We start from the raw sequence: 21,644 nt of genomic DNA, 5'->3' as shown, positions 1-21,644 counted from the left end.
GCTTAACTTATTGGTTTCTCTCAAATTTTCAAATTTAAAAGGAGTAAAGACTCAATTCGGCTCTCATCTATTTTTACCAAGGTTGCGAGAACCGGACCGGTCAATGAACCGGTCAAGTAACTGGTTTAATGGTTTAATGGTCAAACCGGGGTTCAACCGGGGTTGAACCGGTTAAGTTAAAATATAACATATTATTAAAAATTCAAAGTGGCATATATTGCGAGATAAGGTGCAGAGCAATTAAAGCATTGTATGAGTTAATATTGGTGGAAGCTTGGTTCTTTCATCTAAGTTTCTCAATCTTCATGTATATATAATACATTAGCAACTTTTAAGCTTGGTCAAACAATATCAGTTCCAGATATAACAGAAGATAATCATCCATTATAGGCTACCTAAATTTGAGGCCCAGAATTTTAGTATGGTGCAGGAAGAAAAACAAATCAGTATAGTTTTCAATTTGAACAAGAAGAAGCAATTCCACAGCGCAGTAAGAACCAAGAAGCTCAGAATACACAAAAGCTGAACAATTAAATTAACTAAACAAAAAAAACACAATATAAAAGCATGAATAACCTTTATAAATTAGGTTTCCATTCCTGAATTTTCTATTTTCATAAATTAGGTAATCTTTTTTTTTCTTTACTTCTTAACTTCATTCTTTTTTCCTATGAGTAAACTATCTCCTTGGCTGAACTTCATCCAACCCTTATTTTAAAGCCATATAGTAAATCCAATGCAGAATTGTAGCAATGTTTCTCTTTTGAATCAATGACAGCAAAATAACAAGTAAAACAGATTGGATTTATAACTCAATCTCAGTAGAATTAATTCAATATCAATCTCAGCATAATTAATAAATTAAAAAAAAATAAATTTATAACTCAATCTCAGCAGAATTAATTCAACATCAACTGACTGAACTCAAATACAACTTCAGAAATGAATATCTCAAAACTCAGCAGAATCATCAATAATATATCATATGTATATCAGAACAAAATAAAGAAGAAAACAATGTAATACAATTACAACAAATTGAACATTATTGAAGAGGATAAAGAGGAAGTTTTACGTTATCTGGATTGTCAGCGAAGGAGAAGAAAAGACAGCATAGAGCCAGCGAGACAGAAAAATTCAAATTGGAAATTTTGGTAACGTGAAACAGAGAAGCAACGACGGTGAGACACGGTGCGCGGAGAGACTAGAAGGGGCCACAGCCAAAAACGACGAGGAGGTGAGAAGCAGAAACGACGCACGGCAAGGAGGGAAGCGGCGACGACGACCCACGGCAAGGAGCAGAGAAGCGGCGACGACGACCCGCGGCGACGACGACCCACGGCGAGGAGCAGCAAAGCAGCGACAGAGATACAAAGAGCGCGACAGAGAGAGAGAAGGGAGAGCTCGGCGACGAAATAGGACGCGGTGGTGGTTGCGGCTCTCAACGTCGTCGCTGCTGTCGCTGCGGGATGCGGTGGCGATGGCGGTGCTGAACTGCTGATCCCAGATCCCTCTTCTGGCTTGTGGAGTTGTGGGTGATTTCTGCTGAAAGGATTAGGGCTTCGTTTAGGCAATTAGGCGTTTAGCCTTTCTTTTCCCTTTTTTTTTTTTTAAAGGAAAAACGACGCCGTTAGCACATTTTCTTTCTTAATAAAAAACCGCTAAAAAACCGGACGGTTCTCCCGGTTCATCGGTTAACCGCCGGTTCATCCGGTTTTTTACCGGTTTTTTGCTAGACAGTTTCTGACCTTACCCGGATCGGTTAGGTGACCGGTTCCCGATTAATCCGGTTGAACCGGCCGGTCCGGTTCGGTTTTCAGAACCATGATTTTTACGTACCCACAAAACTAATTTTTATTATTATTTAACAGATTTTTTAACAGATGGATCGTATTGTCTTAAAATAAAAAAGTTAAGGGTCGAAGTATCCCATATTTTTGGATAAAGAGGGTCTTTATTTATCAACTTCATCAATCAGATATGGAGTTGGGAAGCATAACGCAGTTCCTTGAGGACAAGACCATTTTAATCACTGGTGCCACTGGCTTCCTTGCTAAACGTCTCATCTTTATCTATCTCTTCCTTTATTTGCAGTTATAGTGGAAAATATATTAAGGGTGGAACCAAATGTGGCAAAACTTTATCTTCTTGTGAGAGCTAAAGATTTTGAATCCGCCACTCAACGCTTACATAATGAGGTGATGAATATATACGTAAATAATCAGGTCTAGCTATTTTCAAATCAAATTAATCTTAACTTGATCCATCACATATATCTATTTAGATCACAGGAAAGGAGTTATTTAGATTGGTGAAAGAAAGTGTAGGTACGAAATTTGATTCCTTGGTCACGCAAAAATTGATCGTCCTGCCCGGAGACATTTCACAAGAGGATTTTAATTTGAAGGACTCCCAAATTTACAAACAAATTTATGTTATAGTTAATTCAGCTGCAACAACTAACTTTCATCAAAGATATATTATGATTACTAAAAATGTTATTTTTAGTTGGACGCCAAAATCCACCACTAAAATCAGTTATCATATATTTGTATATAAATACATATGTATTTTAACTCATTTTTAATGAGTTATAACTCAAATAGTATAATCTTTCTCTACTCATCTAAGAGATTGTGGGTTCGAATCTCCCTATCTTTAGTAAAAAAAAATGTATATCATGTATTTTTATATATATTGTATACTGGTGATTAATTTTAGTATACACCTAACAATTATAATATAAATATAGAAGCATCAAGATGATAATGAACATAAAAAAAAAATTTATTATCAAAAATATTTAATAACAAAAAAATATCAACAAAACACAGTCAAAATTTAACTTATTTAGTATTTATTAATTATTGCAATAATTAATAAATGCTAAATCAAACCATTTTTGACTTTTTTTTTGTTTTGTCTAATGCAGATATGATGTTGCATTAGGTGTAAATACATTAGGAGTTAAGCATGTATGTGTTGAACTCAGCCAAACAATGTACTAAGCTAAAAGCGGTTATCCACGTGTCAACAGGTTAGTTTAAGTAAGGGTATTTTTGCTTTTATTTGATTAGAGAAATTGAAAGTAGGTCTTTAATTATTGGAAAGGAAAAAAAAATGCTATACTTGCAGCTTATGTATGTGGGGAGAGAGAAGGAGTAATATTAGAGGAACCACATGAATTGGGCGTGTCACTAAATGGAGTTGCAGGACTAGACATTGATAGGGAAATTAAATTGGTTCGCTTCAAGAGAAGGGTGCCACACAACATGATATTCAAATGGCCATGAAGGCCTTAGGCATTCAAAGGTTTTAATTTTCTTATAGCATGTTGAAACTACAATGAAATTCGTATGTGAAAATTGAATATTGGACACATTTATTTTTATTAACGGAAATATTTGATAACTAAAAAAATAAAAGAGTGCTACACATACAAGTTATTTGGTTTACAAGTCATACAAGTTGGGAGAAACTTAACAAAAAGCACGCTGACCCATATACGATTTTCATGGCGTGCTTCGCTTTCCTCCTTCTCCTCCTCCTCTTCCTTCTTATTCTCCTTCTTCTTCTCCTACTCTTCTTCTTCTTCCTCCAAAAAAAGTTTCTTGCCAAATTTGATCTCCTTCGTGCGTTCTCTCTTTACCTTTTATTCGTTGTTTTATCTGCGTTTATCATTGGTATTCTTGTTTCGTTTTTTTTTTTTCGATTTTCATGGTTTCTGAAATCAAGCTTTGAAATCGTTTTGAAGATAATGGAACTTCAGAAATACACCCAAACGATTACAGAAATACACCCAACCGATTACAGAAATACACCCAAACGGTTATAGAAATACACCCAAACGATTATAGAAATACACCCAAAGGATTACAGAAATACACCCAAAGGATTACAAAAATACACCCAAAATTCGTTGAAGTACACCATATGCATAATTCAGAACTCTTCCTCTTTCTTCTCCTCATCTTCTGCTGCTGCTTCTTCTTCATTTTCTTATTTCATATTCTCATAGTTCTTTTTGGGAGGAAAAAATCAAACAAAGAAGAAAAATATACATAATGTTGCAATATCAAAAGAAGAACGAGGAAAAACACGACGATGAAGATGAAACACTTCAAAAACGAAGAAGAAGAAGAAGAGGCATGGAGAAAGAAAAAGAAGAAGAAATAAATGACTTGTTGACTTGTACGGAAAAATGCTTGTATGTGGAGAATTTCTCAAAAAGATATTAATCGAAAATGATCAAAATTTACTATTTTAAATTTTATTTAATGCATCATACAATAAATAAATATTAAATAAAATAAATTTAAACTGTTGGATAAATTGTTTTATGATTCTCTAGTACTACTGTTTCATTCTGATGGTTTTCAGTGACTAAGAGAAGGGGGTTGAATCTTAGCCCCTTTTTCACTTAATAATACTTGCTGGTCTTTGATACTACTTCTGGAGACTTTTTTATTTTTGTCTCTTACCCAACTACGAGACTTTTTCTTTTTATCTCGTCACCCGGCACGAGATATTTTTCAGTTTTATCTCCTGGACAGCAGAAACAGAAATGGAGTAGAAGAGAGAGAGAATTACACCAAGATATATCCTAGTTCAGCTGCTAAGTGCAAGGCAGCCTACATCCAGTCTCCATCACAACAATGATGGAATTTCACTATAATCATTCTTGATTACAAACACCAATTCTCCCTGGAACTATCCTTCATATCCGGGACAAATCCAGAATCTAAACCTCAATCCTGAACTTAACTTGGTCACTGTCAAGCTTTCAACGGCTAAGTGCTAACCCAACTTGCAAGGGGATTTCCACAGAATCATGAAATACAACACAGATGTACAAATGACCTCTAAGGATATCTATTGCTTTTTCTTTTAATTTCGCACTCTCTGCCTTTTTCCGCTCTATGGCTTTTCTTACAAACCTCAATGTTTACTTTTTTCCATGAGACTCAAGACAGACAAAATTAAACAGAAAAATACAAAATAGAAAACATTGAAGGAGAAGAACTTCTGTTAGCTTGGGTAGCTATGAGAACTTTGTGCTCACTCTTTTCCTTGCTTCAAGCCCTGGCTGTTGTCCCTTACTTATAGGGGGAAGCCTCCACGGTTGAAACCAAATAAACCAAGCCAAACTTCTTCTTCTTCATGCAAACCGGTTCGGCCAGAGAGGGAGAAGAGATAACCGAATGCTAAAACCCAACATGCAATTACCTCTGAGTCTTCTCTTTACACCAAACTTTATCAATCTGAGCCATCCAACTTGTCTTGCTCTCCAAGAAGGACCCTTAGTCCTTGATGCTTCTTGATGTATGACAGCTTCTCCTGCTCCACTTTTGCTTCCTATTTCACGTAGCCACCCTAGCTACCTTCTGTGATGAGTGAACCCAAAAGCAGAGACAAGCCATCCTTGAGATCTTCTTCCTCTGACCGAAATCTTCTTCATCCATTTTTAGTAAGGAGAAGCTGAGATCTCTTCAACAAATCTTACCATAAGTGATAAAAATCTCAGCCACAACATACTTTTTGTTTTCTTTTTCTTGCCATCATTACAATGGTCTTGTTGCTTGCATCTTCTTCTCTACGGTAGCTTGCCATAGCTTCCATAGTTTCCTCTGTGATATGACCGAATAGAGAAGAGAGATGAGAGAGAAGAGAGTTGAAAGAAAAGCAATTAAACAAATTAAATCAAAATGAGTTACTTTTACTTCCCTCTTTACTGAGTAGCGTGCCTTCATTAAGGCCATCAATCAAATCAATGGTAATTTCTCTCTCATGGTTCCCAATGTAAGTAAATTGAATTTGAGATCCACTATATGATGGAAATGAGATCCGTTGGAAGCATAAGGCAAAATATTTGCTTTCTCTCACAATTGATTTCGGATCAAGCATTGGGTGTCTAGCAAAAATTAATTTGGGCTAATAATTATAATCCAATCTGGCCCAACATTACACAAATAATTCAGCCACTCATCATATATACTTGCATCAAGGCTAATGAATAAACCAATTGGGCTTATGTCACAATTTCTGGCCCAACTAACATAACCATGGTTTCAGCCACCATAATCACAACAATTCAATACCAAGGCTGAACATATTCTTGATACAATTGGGTTTGTTATAATTTTTTCTTTTCTTTTCGGCCCAATTACAAAAACCTGCATAGCAAAATTATTTCAATTAGCACATATGGATTAAAATTAAATTAATAATTTTGTAATTAATCATATTAATAATGTTTGATCATCATCACTAATTTAAATTAGAATTTTCCAAACTCATCAATCTCCCCCTTGATGACAAACATTATTAAAAATTGAAATGAAAAGGATTCAAGAGTTAGAGTACTCCCTTTGTGAATACTTGGATTCCTTCCTTTCCAATTGTTACATGACTCCCCCTTAATATATGCTATTTTACCAAGGGAAGCTTTATACATGTAATAATTTTTTTATCAAGACTAAGGCAATAATGTTATTCAACATATAGAAATTTTGTAATGTTGAATGGCTTGATTTATGAGAAGAATTAAAGTGATAAATAAAACTCATTTGTTATCATAAAATTGACTTTCTGTTCAAACACATACAAAGCAATTGAGTACATATCAACCAAAAATATTTTTGATGTTACAAGAAGTTGCTATTCAATCTATTCGAAAATATTTTCCAATCAACATATCAGATCAAAATAATCAGAGCAAGAAAAATATTTTTAATCAAGTATGATCATCTCAAAACATAGCAACTATCAGAATTTATTTACATATCACATCTTAAAGGAACTGCCAAAAAATAAAATATTCCTAATCTAAAATACAGCAAACATATTTTACCAAGGTAAATCAAATGCATCCACAAGATAAATCAAATACATATTCTTAATCCAAAACCCAGCAGGCATATCTACAAAGATAAAACAAATGCATCACAAGCATCAAGCAGATCACCACAACAAGTAATTGAAACAAGGGTGATCATAAATCCACAAAGGATTTTATCCCCTGTTTTCTCAATTTCAATTTTTTCAGCCATTTTTTCCCCCTTTTGTCATCAAAGGGGCACCTGCAAAAAAATGATATTGGAAGCAAAATATCCAAAATATAACCAAAATACCAAGAGTGTATCACAGTGTCATAGGTCTAAAGTATCCAAGCAGACTACTATAGTATCAGATTGAGCCGAAACAAGCCAAATATCAACAAAAGAAAAACACAGTTATTAGTCATCAGATAAATTGTACTCAGAGCCATCTGCCTCCTCTTCACTAGCAGCACACATCTCCTCCTCAAAACTCTGCAGCATTAGACCCACCCTATCTTTGCACTTCATCCAAGCCCTTTCATTTTCAAAGACTTGCTTGCGGGCAGCCTTATAGGATTGCACCATTAGCTCGGACATGTTGGAAAATTCAGTAAGAATTTTCTTGATCGATTCGGTTGTCTTGGAATGCTCAGGTGGCCGGCTCTCAACTCGCTGTCAGAGGGAATAAACTTTTTCCCTTTGTTCCCTTTCATACACCCTCCTCCCTTAATGAGTGAAACCTTATTTTCTACAGCTTCATTGATTAGATCAACTTTAAAATACTTAAAAATGCTGGTGAGAAATATGCCATAAGGTAAATTTGTCTTTTTGGTACTTTTAACAGATTTTCACATATGCCTTATCATAAGGTATCCAAAAGAAATAGGAGAAGAAGTAACAAGTGCAAAAAGTACAAGAGAGTCAGAAACAGTTACTCTGTTATGTGAACCACTTTGAGAAGTTAAAATATGAGTGATGATCCTATGGAGCAATGAGTTTGTGGGACCGAGTGCCTTATGAGTCGGGATGGTGCCATCCAAACCAGACAAGTTCTCACAGATTTGTTGAAGGGCAACCTTAGATGTGATGCCAACCTGAGAGTCCCATTTGTCAGTCATGTACGCTCTTGATCCCTCATCTGTGTAGCCTAGGGCAGCGCCAATTGTCTCTGAGTTGAGAGTCATATATACCCTTTTCACGTAGGAATGAATGGTGCCATCGATCAGCCTCATATTAGCATAAAATTCACGTACCAATCCAGGGTAAACAGGTTTCTGAATATGGAGCAAAGGAGTCCATTTCAGATTTTCAAACAGATGAGAAAAGTTGATTCTTTTGGCTGCCAGTGAGTCCAGATTCACTAGATATGTGGCGCATAAGTGGCGTTTCTCCAACACTTCCTTGTGGAACTCATAAGATGCACACGAATTAAACCTGGCTGGATCAAAGTGTGAATGAGATTTGTTGAACTTATTTTTGAATTCCAATTATTCCAAGTTTGCTGGCTCCCTTGTGTTGTGTAACACAAAGCTCTTGGTCTTCTGGGAACTTCGTCCAGGGGTGGTCTTCTTCGGCGGTGATGGCAGAGGTGAGGTGTGGGACTCTTCTTCTTCTTCAGCCACGGGTACCTTCTCCTTCTTTTTCCTTGAGGAAGTCTTTGTTGCTATCACCTTTCTCCTCACGGTGTCCGTTTGCTTGGATGATGGTGAGGGAGAGGATGAGAAAGTGGAATGAATATGTATGTGGGTGTGGGATTGAGGAGTGGTAGGTTTTTGGGAGAGAAGGACTCGTTCACTTTTTCTTGGAGCAGTTTTCTTTTTCATGATAATAAAAAATGGAGAAGTGGAGGAGGAAGGTGAAGAGAGAACCGAATTGAGTAGAGAGATGAGGGAGGTTAGGGACGCATTAAATGTTGAGTGGAGAGAGAATTGGAGGGAGTTAATACCCATTAATGAGCGGTTATTAATCAAGGGAAGTTTCCTTTTATTTGAAATTAAAACTGAAAGTTTGGTTCTTAGAATCAAGGGATGTGAAGAGGGAAAAGATTTGATTTGACAATAACCTCTTCCAATAAGATTTGATGAGTCAACAAAAAAGAATTGTGATTTACACAAAGAGGAACTCAAAAATGGTCAGAGTGGAGTCAAATAAATTTGGTGGGGCCCAAAAAAATTAATGTCTGCGCAGTCTCCCCCTTGATCATAGTCCTTTCAACACATTCTGATTTTTATCTCCTGCTTTCCTACAAGACAAAACTGAGCAGAATAAAAGATTTCACAAGTTATCAATATAGCTTAAATCTATCATTCCCAAACTTTTTCTCAGAGTGCAGAATCTGTCTTCACAGAGGGATTTTGTAAAAATGTCAGCAAGTTGGTCTTCAGATTTTACAAATTGAATATCAATAGTACCCTTTTGCACATGTTCCCTAATAAAATGATATTTGATTTCAATATGCTTGGTTCTTGAGTGCAGAACATGATTTTTTAAAATATTTATAGCACTCATATTATCACAAAATAAGGGTATACTATTGATCTTTAATTTGTAATCTTCCAACTACGTTTTTAACTAGATTAGTTGTGAACAACATGCAGATGCAGAAATATATTCAGCTTCAGCTGTGGATAGAGCCACCGTAGCTTTTTTTTTTGCTTGACCACATATTGAGTGAGCTTCCAAGGAAGCAACACATGCCGGATGTGCTCCTTCTATCCACCCTATCTCCCGCATAATCTGCATCACAAAACCCTACTGCACAAAAATCATCAGATTTTGGATACCACAAGCCATAATCGCTAGTTCCCTTAATGTATCTAATGATGCGCTTAACGGCTGAAAGATGGGATTCTTTTGGGTGAGATTGAAATCTTGAACATACACCCATACTTTGAACAATATCCAGTCTAGAGGAGGTAAGGTACATGAGTGAACCTATCATTCCCCTATTCCTTATTTCATCCACATCTTTGTCATCATCATCCTTTTCAAGTTTGGTGTTTGGATGCATTGGTGTTCCCATTGGTTTGGAACTTTCTAGGCCAAATTTTTTGATAAGTTCTTTTGCATACTTTCCTTGGTGAATAAAGGTACCACTAGGAGTTTGTTTAATTTGTAGTCCAAGAAAGAAAGTTAGCTCTCCCATTAAACTCATCTCAAACTCACTAGTCATGAGTTTTCCAAACTCTTCACACAAGGACTCATTGGCCGATCCAAACACAATGTCATCCACATAAACTTGAACTAGGAGAATATCATCATTAGATGCTTTAATAAATAAAGTAGTGTCGGTGGTACCCCTTTGAAATTGATTTTCCAATAAGAAGGCACTAAGCCTTTCATACCAAGCTCTTGGAGCTTGTCTAAGGCCGTAAAGAGCCCTTGAAAGTTTGAAAACATGGTTTAGAAATTCTTTATCTTCAAAACCGGAGGGGGGGTTGAGACACAAACACTTCTCTATCAATAAAGCCATTAAGAAAAGCATATTTTACATCCATTTGAAACATTTTAAAACCCTTATAGGCAGCATAGGCAAGAAGTAACCTAATTATTTCCATTCTAGCTACCGAAGTAAAAGACTCATCAAAATCTATCCCCTCTTCTTGATCGTAACCTTGGGCCACTAATCTAGCCTTGTTACGAATAACTTTTCCATCCTCACCTAATTTATTTTTGAAAACCCACTTAGTACTCGTAACCTTCTTACCATCCGGATAGGGCACTAGTATCCAAACCTCATTCTTGTCGAATTGAACAAGCTCTTCTTGCATGGCTTTGACCCATGATGGATCTTCAAGAGCTTGTTTGACATTGTTGGGCTCCATTTGTAACAAGAGAGCAAAATTGCTTGGTTCGGTTTGCCTTTTGGATGAGAATCTTGTTGTTACACCTTGTGAGGGATCACCAATGATAAAGTCATGAGGATAACCCCTCATGGACTTCCATTCTCTAGGCTTTCGGAGTGGTGTTGAGCTTTGATGAGCTTCTGTGGGTTGTTCTGTTCCAGTTTCTCTTGTTGGCTCAGGAGATAAAATGGAAATATCTCCTTCATTCTGACGAGCAAAACTGGACTGACAGATTCTTTATTTTGAGCAGACTTGGGATTTTCTTTACTTGTTTCCTTGTTGACAGCGTCTTCACAATCTGAATTATTTTCTATCACAGTACTAGGAATTAAATTAGAATCACAAAAAGAGACATGTATGGATTCCTCTATGGTCCTACGTTCTTTGAGATAAATTCTATAGGCCTTGCTAGTGGTGGAGTATCCAACAAACATCCCCTCATAGGATTTTGGATCAAATTTACTAAGGTTTTCTTTATTGTTAAGTACAAAGCATTTGCATCCAAAAATATGGAAATACTTAAGATTTGGAGGGGTTCCTTTCCATAGCTCGTAAAGAGTTTTCCTCAACCCTTTTCTAATAATGGTCCTATTCAAAATGTAACAAGCTGTATTTATAGCTTCAGCCCATAGAAATTTTGGAATCTTATTCTCACAAAGCATGGCCCTAGTAATCTCTTGAAGGCTTCTATTCCTTCTCTCAACCACCCCATTTTGTTGAGGGGTTCTAGGGCATGAAAAGTTATGAACAATTCCAAAATCATCACAGAATTTTTCAAAGTCTTGGTTTTCAAATTCTCTTCCGTGATCACTTCTCAAATGGGCAATTTTTAAATTTTTTTCATTCTTAATTTTTTTGCAAAGGGTTGAGAAAGCATGGAAAGCATCATTTTTATGAGCAAGAAAAAGTACCCAACCAAATCTAGAGTAATCATCCACTACCACTAGACCATAGTGTTTACCTCCTAGACTTTGAGTTCTTGTTGGACCAAAAAGATCAATGTGTAACATCTCTAATGGTCTTTTGGTTGAAATTCCATCTTTTGGTTTAAAAGAGAATTTTACTTGTTTGCCTAATTGGCAAGTGTTACAAGTAAGATCCTTATCAAATTTGATATTTGAAATTCCTCTAACCAAATTTTTCTTGACTAGCTTAGAAATTTGGTACATGCTAGCATGACCCAACTTTCTATGCCATAGCCATTTTTCATATTCAAGAGAAGTGAAACATGTTACATTTTGTTCTTTCAAGTCCTCAAGAGTCAATCCATACACATTATTGCACCTTTTAGCCTCAAACAAAATATTCCCAGTTTTTTCACAAATAACTAAGCACATAAACTTTCTAAAAACAAATTCATATTCTAGATCACACAATTAACTTACACTAAGTAAATTATGTTTCAAACCATTTACAAGAAGAACATCATTTATACAAGATGAAAAGCTTTTACCAACTTTTCCAACGGTCACTATCTTTTCTTTACCATCATCACCGAAAGTGACAAATCCTCCATAATACTCATCAAGCTTTATGAAGAAGGTTGTCTTTCCGGTCATATGCCTAGAGCATCCGCTGTCCATGTACCACATGTTGTCCTTTCTCTTGGATGCTAGGCATACCTACAAAACAAGCTCAAGTGACCTTAGGTATCCAAATCTTCTTGGATCCTTTTACATTAAGCCATCTCTTATGTCTTAATCCATTATAATCGAAAACAACTTTGTAAACTTTATCACTAATCATCCTTTCACCAAAGAAACATTGAATGGGAAAGTGTCCATTTCGGTTACATAGTCTATAAAACCTTGGAGTTGCTGTTTTGTTAAAGCATGTTGGGTTTTGAAACCTTGTGTCATTAGAAGATGAGGCAATGTTTTCAAAATAAGGTTTCTCAACAGATTTATAGAAACCCAAGCCTGCTTTATCATAAAGAGGTTTTTGACTAGTCAAGATTTGATTTAGATTTTCAGAACTTTGAGTAAATTTGACTAAGTCTTCTTTAAGCCTTTTGACCTCTTTAAGCAACTCTTCATTTTCTTTAAAACAATTTACATATGCAACAACAGAATGATCACTTTCACAGCTCCTAAGTTGGGCTTTTAACTGCTTGTTTTCTTCAACAATATTTACAACAGTTTCGGCCTCCCTTAGTTTTTCTTTGAGAAAACCATTTTCTGCTTTAAGAATGGTGAATTGTTGTTCAAGATCTTGATTATCCAGCAAAAAGCATCTTATTTTTTCAGAAAGGTGATCTATCATAAGATGAAGAGCTTCAGAGTCAGGGTTAGGAATGACTACCTGTTCAACGTGGTCTGCCATAAGACATGGTTGAGACTTGGTTTCGGACTCTTCATCATCTTCAGAATCGTTTTCTAAGTCCTCCCAAGAAGCCATCAGCCCTTTCTTCTTTCCCTTCTTTGGCTTCTCTTCTTTCTTCAACTTAGGGCAATCTGACTTGAAATGCCCAGTTTCTTTGCAGTTGTAACATGTCACCTTGCTGAGATCTTTCCTTTGTTTTCTAGAGCTGCTTCCCTTGCTTCTCTCCTTGAACTTCACAATTTTCCTAAATTTTTTTTGCAAACAACACAAATTCATTTTCAGAGGAATTATCACTGGATTCATCATCTAGGGGGTTAGTAACAGATGTAAAAGCAATTTCTTTCTTTTTTGAATCTTTTTTCAAATAAGTGTTTTCAAAAGCAAGTAGGTTTCCTCTCAAGTCATTATATGTCATGGAATCTAGACCACTACTCTCAGATATGATTAAAGTTTTTGTTTCCCACTCTTTTGTAAGACATCTTAGAACTCTCCTCACAAGCACAGAATCAGGATACATTATTCCCATAGCATCCAACCCGACAACGATGATGTTGAATCTTTCAAACATTTCATCTATTGATTCTCCTTTCTTCATTGAGAACATTTCATATTCTCTGTTCAACATATTTATCCTTATCTTCTTTACTATTGTGGTTCCTTCATGAGTGATTTGAAGTTTGTCCCAGATTTTTTTTGCCGTTGTGCATCGTGATACCCGTCGGTACTCCTCGAAACTGATAGCACAGTTGAGCAAGTTGATAGCCTTGGCATTGAGCTCCACCTTCTTTCTGTCTTCTTCAGTCCAGCTTGCTTCGGGTTTAAGAGAAACTACTCCTTCAGCACTTGTGGTGGTTAGAAATTGAGAACCCTCCAAGATAATCTTCCAGAGCCTGTAGTCTACTGCTTGCACAAAGATCTTCATTCTCTCCTTCCAATAGGTATAGTTTTTTCCATTGAAAAGAGGAGGTCTGTTGCTTGACTGTCCTTCTGTCAGGTTGTAAGACACCAGATTTGAGCTACTGTTTTCAGCCATCTGGATCTTTTCTCCAAGCTGCAAAGCTTGATCTCTTTAAGACCAAGCCCTAATACCAATTGATGGTTTTCAGTGGCTAAGAGAAGGGGGAGTTGAATCTTAGCCCCTTTTTCACTTAATAATACTTGCTGGTCTTTGAAACTACTTCTGGAGACTTTTTGATTTTTGTCTCGTACCCATCCACGAGACTTTTTCTTTTTATCTCGTCACCCGGCACGAGATATTTTTCAGTTTTATCTCCTGGACAGCAGAAACAGAAATGGAGTAGAAGAGAGAGAGAATTACACCAAGATATATCCTGGTTCAGCTGCTAAGTGCAAGGCAGCCTACATCCAGTCTCCATCACAACAATGATGAAATTTCACTATAATCATTCTTGATTACAAACACCAATTCTCCCTAGGAACTACCATTCCTATCCGGGACAAGTCCAGAATTTAAACCCCAATCCTGAACTTGACTTGGTCACTGCCAAGCTTTCAACGGCTAAGTGCTAACCCAACTTGCAAGGAAATTCCCATAGAATCATGAAACACAACACAGATGTACAAATGATCTCTAAGGACATCTATGGCTTTTTCTTTTAATTTTGCACTCTCTGCTTTTTTCCGCTCTATGGCTTTTCTTACAAACCTCAATGTTTGTCTTTTTCCATGAGACTCAAGACAGACAAAATTAAACAGAAAAATACAAAATAGAAAACATTGAAGGAGAAGAACTTCTGTTAGCTTGGGTAGCTATGAGAACTTTGTGCTCACTCTTTTCCTTGCTTCAAGCCCTGGCTGTTGTCCCTTACTTATAGGGGGAAGCCTCCACGGTTGAAACCAAATAAACCAAGCCAAACTTCTTCTTCTTCATGCAAACCGGTTCGGCCAGAGAGGGAGAAGAGATAACCGAATGCTAAAACCCAACATGCAATTACCTCTGAGTCTTCTCTTTACACCAAACTTTATCAATCTGAGCCATCCAACTTGTCTTGCTCTCCAAGAAGGACCCTTAGTCCTTGATGCTTCTTGATGTATGACAGCTTCTCCTGCTCCACTTTTGCTTCCTATTTCACGTAGCCACCCTAGCTACCTTCTGTGATGAGTGAACCCAAAAGCAGAGACAAGCCATCCTTGAGATCTTCTTCCTCTGACCGAAATCTTCTTCATCCATTTTTAGTAAGGAGAAGCTGAGATCTCTTCAACAAATCTTACCATAAGTGATAAAAATCTCAGCCACAACATACTTTTTGTTTTCTTTTTCTTGCCATCATTACAATGGTCTTGTTGCTTGCATCTTCTTCTCTACGGTAGCTTGCCATAGCTTCCATAGTTTCCTCTGTGATATGACCGAATAGAGAAGAGAGATGAGAGAGAAGAGAGTTGAAAGAAAAGCAATTAAACAAATTAAATCAAAATGAGTTACTTTTACTTCCCTCTTTGCTGAGTAGCGTGCCTTCATTAAGGCCATCAATCAAATCAATGGTAATTTCTCTCTCATGGTTCCCAATGTAAGTAAATTGAATTTGAGATCCACTATATGATGGAAATGAGATCCGTTGGAAGCATAAGGCAAAATATTTGCTTTCTCTCACAATTGATTTCAGATCAAGCATTGGGTGTCTAGCAAAAATTAATTTGGGCTAATAATTATAATCCAATCTGGCCCAACATTACACAAATAATTCAGCCACTCATCATATATACTTGCATCAAGGCTAATGAATAAACCAATTGGGTTTATGTCACAATTTCTGGCCCAACTAACATAACCATGGTTTCAGCCACCATAATCACAACAATTCAATACCAAGGCTGAACATATTCTTCATACAATTGGACTTGTTATAATTTTTTTCTTTTCTTTTCGGCCCAATTACAAAAACCTGCATAGCAAATTATTTCAATTAATACATATGAATTAAAATTAAATTAATAATTTTATAATTAATCATATTAATAATGTTTGATCATCACTAATTTAAATTAGAATTTTTCAAACTCATCACATTCATAACATCATAACTAAATTAAAGAATTTGACTAGTAATTAAAGAATTTAACTAGTAATTAATTATTTTTTAGCTAATATCAGTAATTATTTTTAAATTATTTTTTTATTCTAAAGTTTAAATTCTAAATTTTGAAGTTTAAATAAATCTTAAATTTTAATCTAAATCCTCCAAAAAAAATGAATTTTACTTACTGTAAATTAAATTAAATATTTGTCAGAGCAACCGCGTATGGATGGCCAAATACATATGTCTTTACAAAAGCAATGGGAGAAATGTTATTAGGATCTTCAAAAGAAAACATTCCTGTTGTCATTATACGCCCTACAATAATTACTAGCACTTACAAAGAACCTTTTCCAGGATGGATCGAAGGTACAAGGTAAGCGCGTATGTATATATATATATATATATGTCTTAAATGTTATCGATTTCATATTTTATTAATTATTGAATGACATATTTTTTATTTGAGTAATATTATACATCTAAATTTTTTAAAATTTTATGAACAAAATTTAATCAAATTAAATAAAAAAAACTTGAAATAATACTAGTTATAACTGATTTTGTTATGTTAGACCAACTTAATTGGACTTGATTAACAAAAAAATTTAAATGTGTAGTATTATTTTTTTTATTTTATATATAATTATTTTTTTTAAAATATATAGTATTTTGAAAATATAAACATATATGACGACATTTATTTTCTTGCTTGGCCTTATCATTTACAGAACCGTAGACAGTGTAGTTGTTACTTATGGAAAAGGAAAATTAAAATGCTTCATATTGGATCAAACCGCACTTTTAGATATGGTGAGTAAGTCAAGCTAAGTGTCTTTACCCTTTAACAATTCTTATTTCTTAGTTAGTAGAGAGAGTACGTATTTCTATAAGTTTGTGACAATAGTAAACTTAATAAAGAAATGATTAAGAGTTAATAGTCAAAATTGTCTCTGAAAGATACCTCGATTTTTTTTTTGTCCCCGAAAGATAAAATTAATCAAATTCGCCCCCCAAAGATATTCTACCTGGTCACGTTCGTCCTTCCGTCATCTCCGTAGCTGAGTTGGCAAACGGCCGCTGACGTGGCCATTAACTGCTAACGTGGCAGACAATTAAAACGATGCCGTTTTGGTAGAAGGCTCTCCTAGCCTTGAAACGTCGCTGTTTTGTCTTCAGAAGAGAGATTCAAACGGCCCTGTCTCTTCTCTTTTGTTTACATTAGCCATCTTTACCAGGCACAGTAGCATCAGTGAGACTCATAATCATGATAGTAAAATTTCTTTCTGTATTAGGAACTAATATTAAAACTTGGCATAATGTTAGGTGGTCCAGATTGGTGATCCTTATCTTAGTATGAGTTAAAACCATCATCAAGAGGAATTCTTGCTATTTCTAAGGAAGAGTGGAAGTTGCAGACCATCTATTTGTAAAAAGTACTGACTGAAAATGGATATTGATGAAGCTGAGAGAGTAATTGTGGCAAAATCAGTTGCTTCAAGGCCTAATTTTTCTATTTTCAGATCTTTCTCTGAGCTTCTTGCAGGTGCCATTAATGCCTCATCACCCCAAATTGAATCTTCCCAGGCAAAATAATTTCTATCATTAGACCAAAGACAGTGAGGTTCAAGCCGGCACTGAACCGCACTCCCGCTCTGTCTGTTGCTTCTCAGGTGAACTCTCAGTCTAGCAACCACAGACTCTTTCCTGCATAGCTTCTTGGTTTTACAATTCCTATGGTTTTTTGTAATTTCAAGATGACATTTTTGGAGCTGCACTTTGTGATTCTTCCCACAAGAGTCCTAATTCTGACACCAAGCAGTCCCTCATATACAAATTAAACCAAAGGCAAAACTTGTGTCAAGGACAACAGTTTCTCTTTTGGCAAATATATATATATATATATATATATATATATATATATATATATATATATATATATATATATATATATATATATATATGTATGATATATCGAAATACTTCCTCTGCTTCCTTTTATCCGTAGTTTTAAGTAAATATCTGTGATCGAAGGACGTACCAAATTTACAGTGACAAATAAAATGGAATGGAAGAAGTACAATTTTTTGTTGTTATAAAGCTCTTCTGAAATCCATTTATGTTTTATCTCAATTCTTTTTCTCTTCCTTTAGAGAAGGGAAATTGCAGAACAATTCAGCAACAATCCGGGCAATCAATGGAGGGTGGTCTTTATCATATCAGCCATGAAAGATTCGAAACCAATCTGAGCTCTGATCTTTATCACAGTCACAGCATTACACCACCTTCTGAAACTACTGAACCTTGTAAGATGATGCAACTGAACATAGAGGAGGATCGGAAGGCTTTAACATCGTGCAAAGCATGCGATAAACCACCACCACAATTCCCATTTTCTATCTCCATCCGGGCAGCAAACCAAGGATTACAGCTCCTACTGAGGTCTATTGCCACCGAAAGTGTTCACAGTGCTGTATTTATCGTTGGATTTGGGATTAGGGTTTATCCACTCCAAGGACTAATTTGACGTCTAAAACAAGACTTATCTGGTCAACAACAACATGGTACAGCTTGGCATTTGCCACCTTGGCAGTTAACAGCCCACGTCAGCGGACGTTTGCTAACTCAGTTATGGAGATGACGGAAGGACGAACGTGACCAGGTAGGGTATCTTTGGGGGACGAATTTGATTAATTTTATCTTCGGGGACAAAAATGGAGATCGAGGTATCTTTCAGGGACGGTTTGACTATTAACTCAAATGATTAATTATGATTAATGATCAGATACCAGCAGACGTGGTGGTGAATGTAATATTAATGGGCATGGTCGCACATTCAAATCAACGAGTTAAATCCCAAAGTAGTCTCTGAATTTCACGAAATGCACTGATTTGGTCCCTAACTTTTCAATTGCACTATTTATGTCTTCGAGATTGAAAAAAATGCACTTATTTGGTCCCTTCCCGTTTTTCTGTCCAGACTGCTTTTTGGCGGCAGTGATGTGGCAATAGATTTTCATTCTAGAGTGTCAATTGAAAGTGTTTAACCCGATGTGGTCCCTAAACCCCTTTTTAACCCTAACCGCAGAACTTCTTCTTCTTCTTCTTCTTCCCTGTTTGTTTTCTTCTCTGTTCGTTTTCACTCACTGCATGGGTACAAAAACCATTTGCTTCGACCTTGTTTCTCTTATGGTTCATCACCAATCTTCGGTTACTTACCAAAAACAAACTTCAATTTTCAAGTCCTCATAAATTCTGAACCATCTAGGTATTCTTACTTTCCTGAAAAAGCGAAGGTAATCTTTTTTCTTCTTTTTTGTTGTTTCAATCCCAAATTCTTCAATGGCACAAGTTGTTGAGGACAGAGAGAATAGCAGAACTCGCATGAGTGATTTTCAAGAGATCTGTTAAAAAGGTTCATGTCCGTGAACCATCATCACCATCATGAGCTACAACAACAACAACATCACCATGGTGATGAAGATGCAGAACAAGAGATTGAGCTGAGCCTTTGTCTTTCAATGAACGGTCGTTTTGGTGTGGACCCAACAGCGAAGAAAATCAAGAGAACAACATCAATACTCGAATTCTCATTCTCAAAGCCCCCTCATCAGAGATGAAGATAATAACAACATCAATAATAATAATTAAGATATTGGGGGTTACTCTAATAACATGCCAATGTCTTGCACAACAAATCTGATAAGAACATGTTCCCTTCCAATGGAGACAGAGGAGGAGTGGAGTAAGAGGAAGGAGTTGCAGACGCTGAGGAGGTTGGAAACAAGAAGAAAGCGCTTTGAAAATCAGCAGAGGAACATGAAGGCCACGAAAAAAAGAGAGTAATTGTTCTTCTTCTTTTTTCTCTGAAGATATTGCTGCTTTTGTTGATGGAAACAATAGCAATCAGGTGGAGGCTGCTTTGAATGAATTTAGTAGTTTGGAAAGAACGACTTCGTTGATTGCTGCTTTTGTTGATGGAAACAATAGCAATCAGGTGGAGGCTGCTTTGAATGAATTTAGTAGTTTGGAAAGAACGACGTCGTTGAGTACTAGCATGGTAATTCATTGTCACACATTACTGTCGTTGGGAAGCAGTTTGGACAGAAAAATGAAAAGAGATCAAATAGGTACATTTTTTTAATCTCAATGACATAAATAGTGCAATTAAAAAATTAGAGATCAAATCAATACATTTTATAAATTTTAGGAACTACTTTAAAGTTTAACTCATTAACTAGTGGTGATGATAATAATATCATTTATCATGTGGGCTCATCTTTTAGCAATCCATTCAAATACGTCAATATCTCTGATTATGCCACAAGATATTGAAAAACATCGCTAGCTTCAAAAGATACATGTTCTTTCCCTACCAGCTTCCATTGAAGGTGCTTATTATTACTATTTAATTCATAATTTCAAACTATCCCTAACAATCACTGTTACTTTACTATTTAATTTAATTGACTAAATATATATATTTTATAAATATTTTCGATTCTTAAGCATTTATTTAAAAGACAACACGATTTTTTACGATTCAAAAATTTATAATCAATTCCAATAATTCAAATAATTTATTGATGTGTCAGTAGTAGTCAGTAGTCACTTAGTCCTGTATTATAACAGCTTAAACTAATTAATTGAATAATTAAAGACTTTAAAAAATTTTGAATTGCTAAAAAAAAGAGTGCTAAGGAGTAAGTAAATTTTGTGATTTATAGCAATTAATTAATTATCATTAATATTTTTAATGACGTAAAATTACATACATCTAATAGTGTGAAATAATTCGTTTTTTTGTTGATTAAGCGCTGACGCTAAATTTTCTCTTGAAAAAAAATGTTTTGCCTTTTAAATAGAGACCAAAGTCATTTCAATTATGTCTTACACACTTTAACTTGCATTATATTAAATTATATCATAGTATCATACTATATATGTAGGGACAAAAGCTGGCCAATGCAATGTTGTGCCATAGTTTTAACTTTTAAGGGAATGTATCTTGAGAATAAAAGGAAGATCCAAATTGCTATGCGCTTGGTTCATCTTTACAAGCCTTACTTGTTCTTCAATGGCGTGTAAGTTGCTTATTGCTATATCGCAAGAAACCTAGGATACTAATAATATATATATAGTAGCACAACTTGGTTTAACATTAATTAATTACTTAATTAAGCAATACTTGTTTTTTTTTTTTTTTGAAAACAGATTTGATAATATGAATACAGAAAAGTTATGTTCAGCGGCAAGAGAAGGTGGGGTAGAGTTAGATTTATTCTACTGTGACCCAAAGGTTATTGATTGGGAACATACTTTATGAATATCTATTTCCCTGGTCTCGTCAAATATGTTTTCAAGCGATCATAATCGCATACATGTACTTTGTAAAGAATATATAAAATGAGGTAAATGCTACTCAACTCCCTCTAAAATAACATGTAAGTTATCCTTCATTACGTGTCATATTGTAATTGGTCCTTATCTTAACTATAGTTGGGGCGCTAACGTCATCATCATCTACTGCCCTCCCACACAACCTCTCTTCCCAGTATAACCAGTGCCTCTTTTTGTCATGGATCACTTCTTACCCACATAATTAATGGTTAATTTAGTTATTA

General features: G+C 35.6%; 2 pseudogenes; both read left to right on the top strand.

Annotated features, from left to right (window-relative positions):
- Window positions 1-1,980: 1,980 nt before the first annotated feature.
- LOC148547075 (alcohol-forming fatty acyl-CoA reductase-like) lies at window positions 1,981-21,393 on the top strand (annotated as a pseudogene).
- Window positions 19,363-20,164, top strand: LOC148547076 (uncharacterized; annotated as a pseudogene).
- Window positions 21,394-21,644: the final 251 nt, after the last annotated feature.

Source organism: Arachis ipaensis, chromosome B8, assembly GCF_059453495.1.
Source record: "Arachis ipaensis isolate K30076 ecotype BB chromosome B8, ASM5945349v1, whole genome shotgun sequence".
In the NCBI taxonomy this organism is placed as follows: Eukaryota; Viridiplantae; Streptophyta; class Magnoliopsida; order Fabales; family Fabaceae; genus Arachis; species Arachis ipaensis.
The sequence above is the reverse complement of the archived record's forward strand: the minus strand, read 5'-3'. Positions and strand labels throughout refer to the sequence as shown.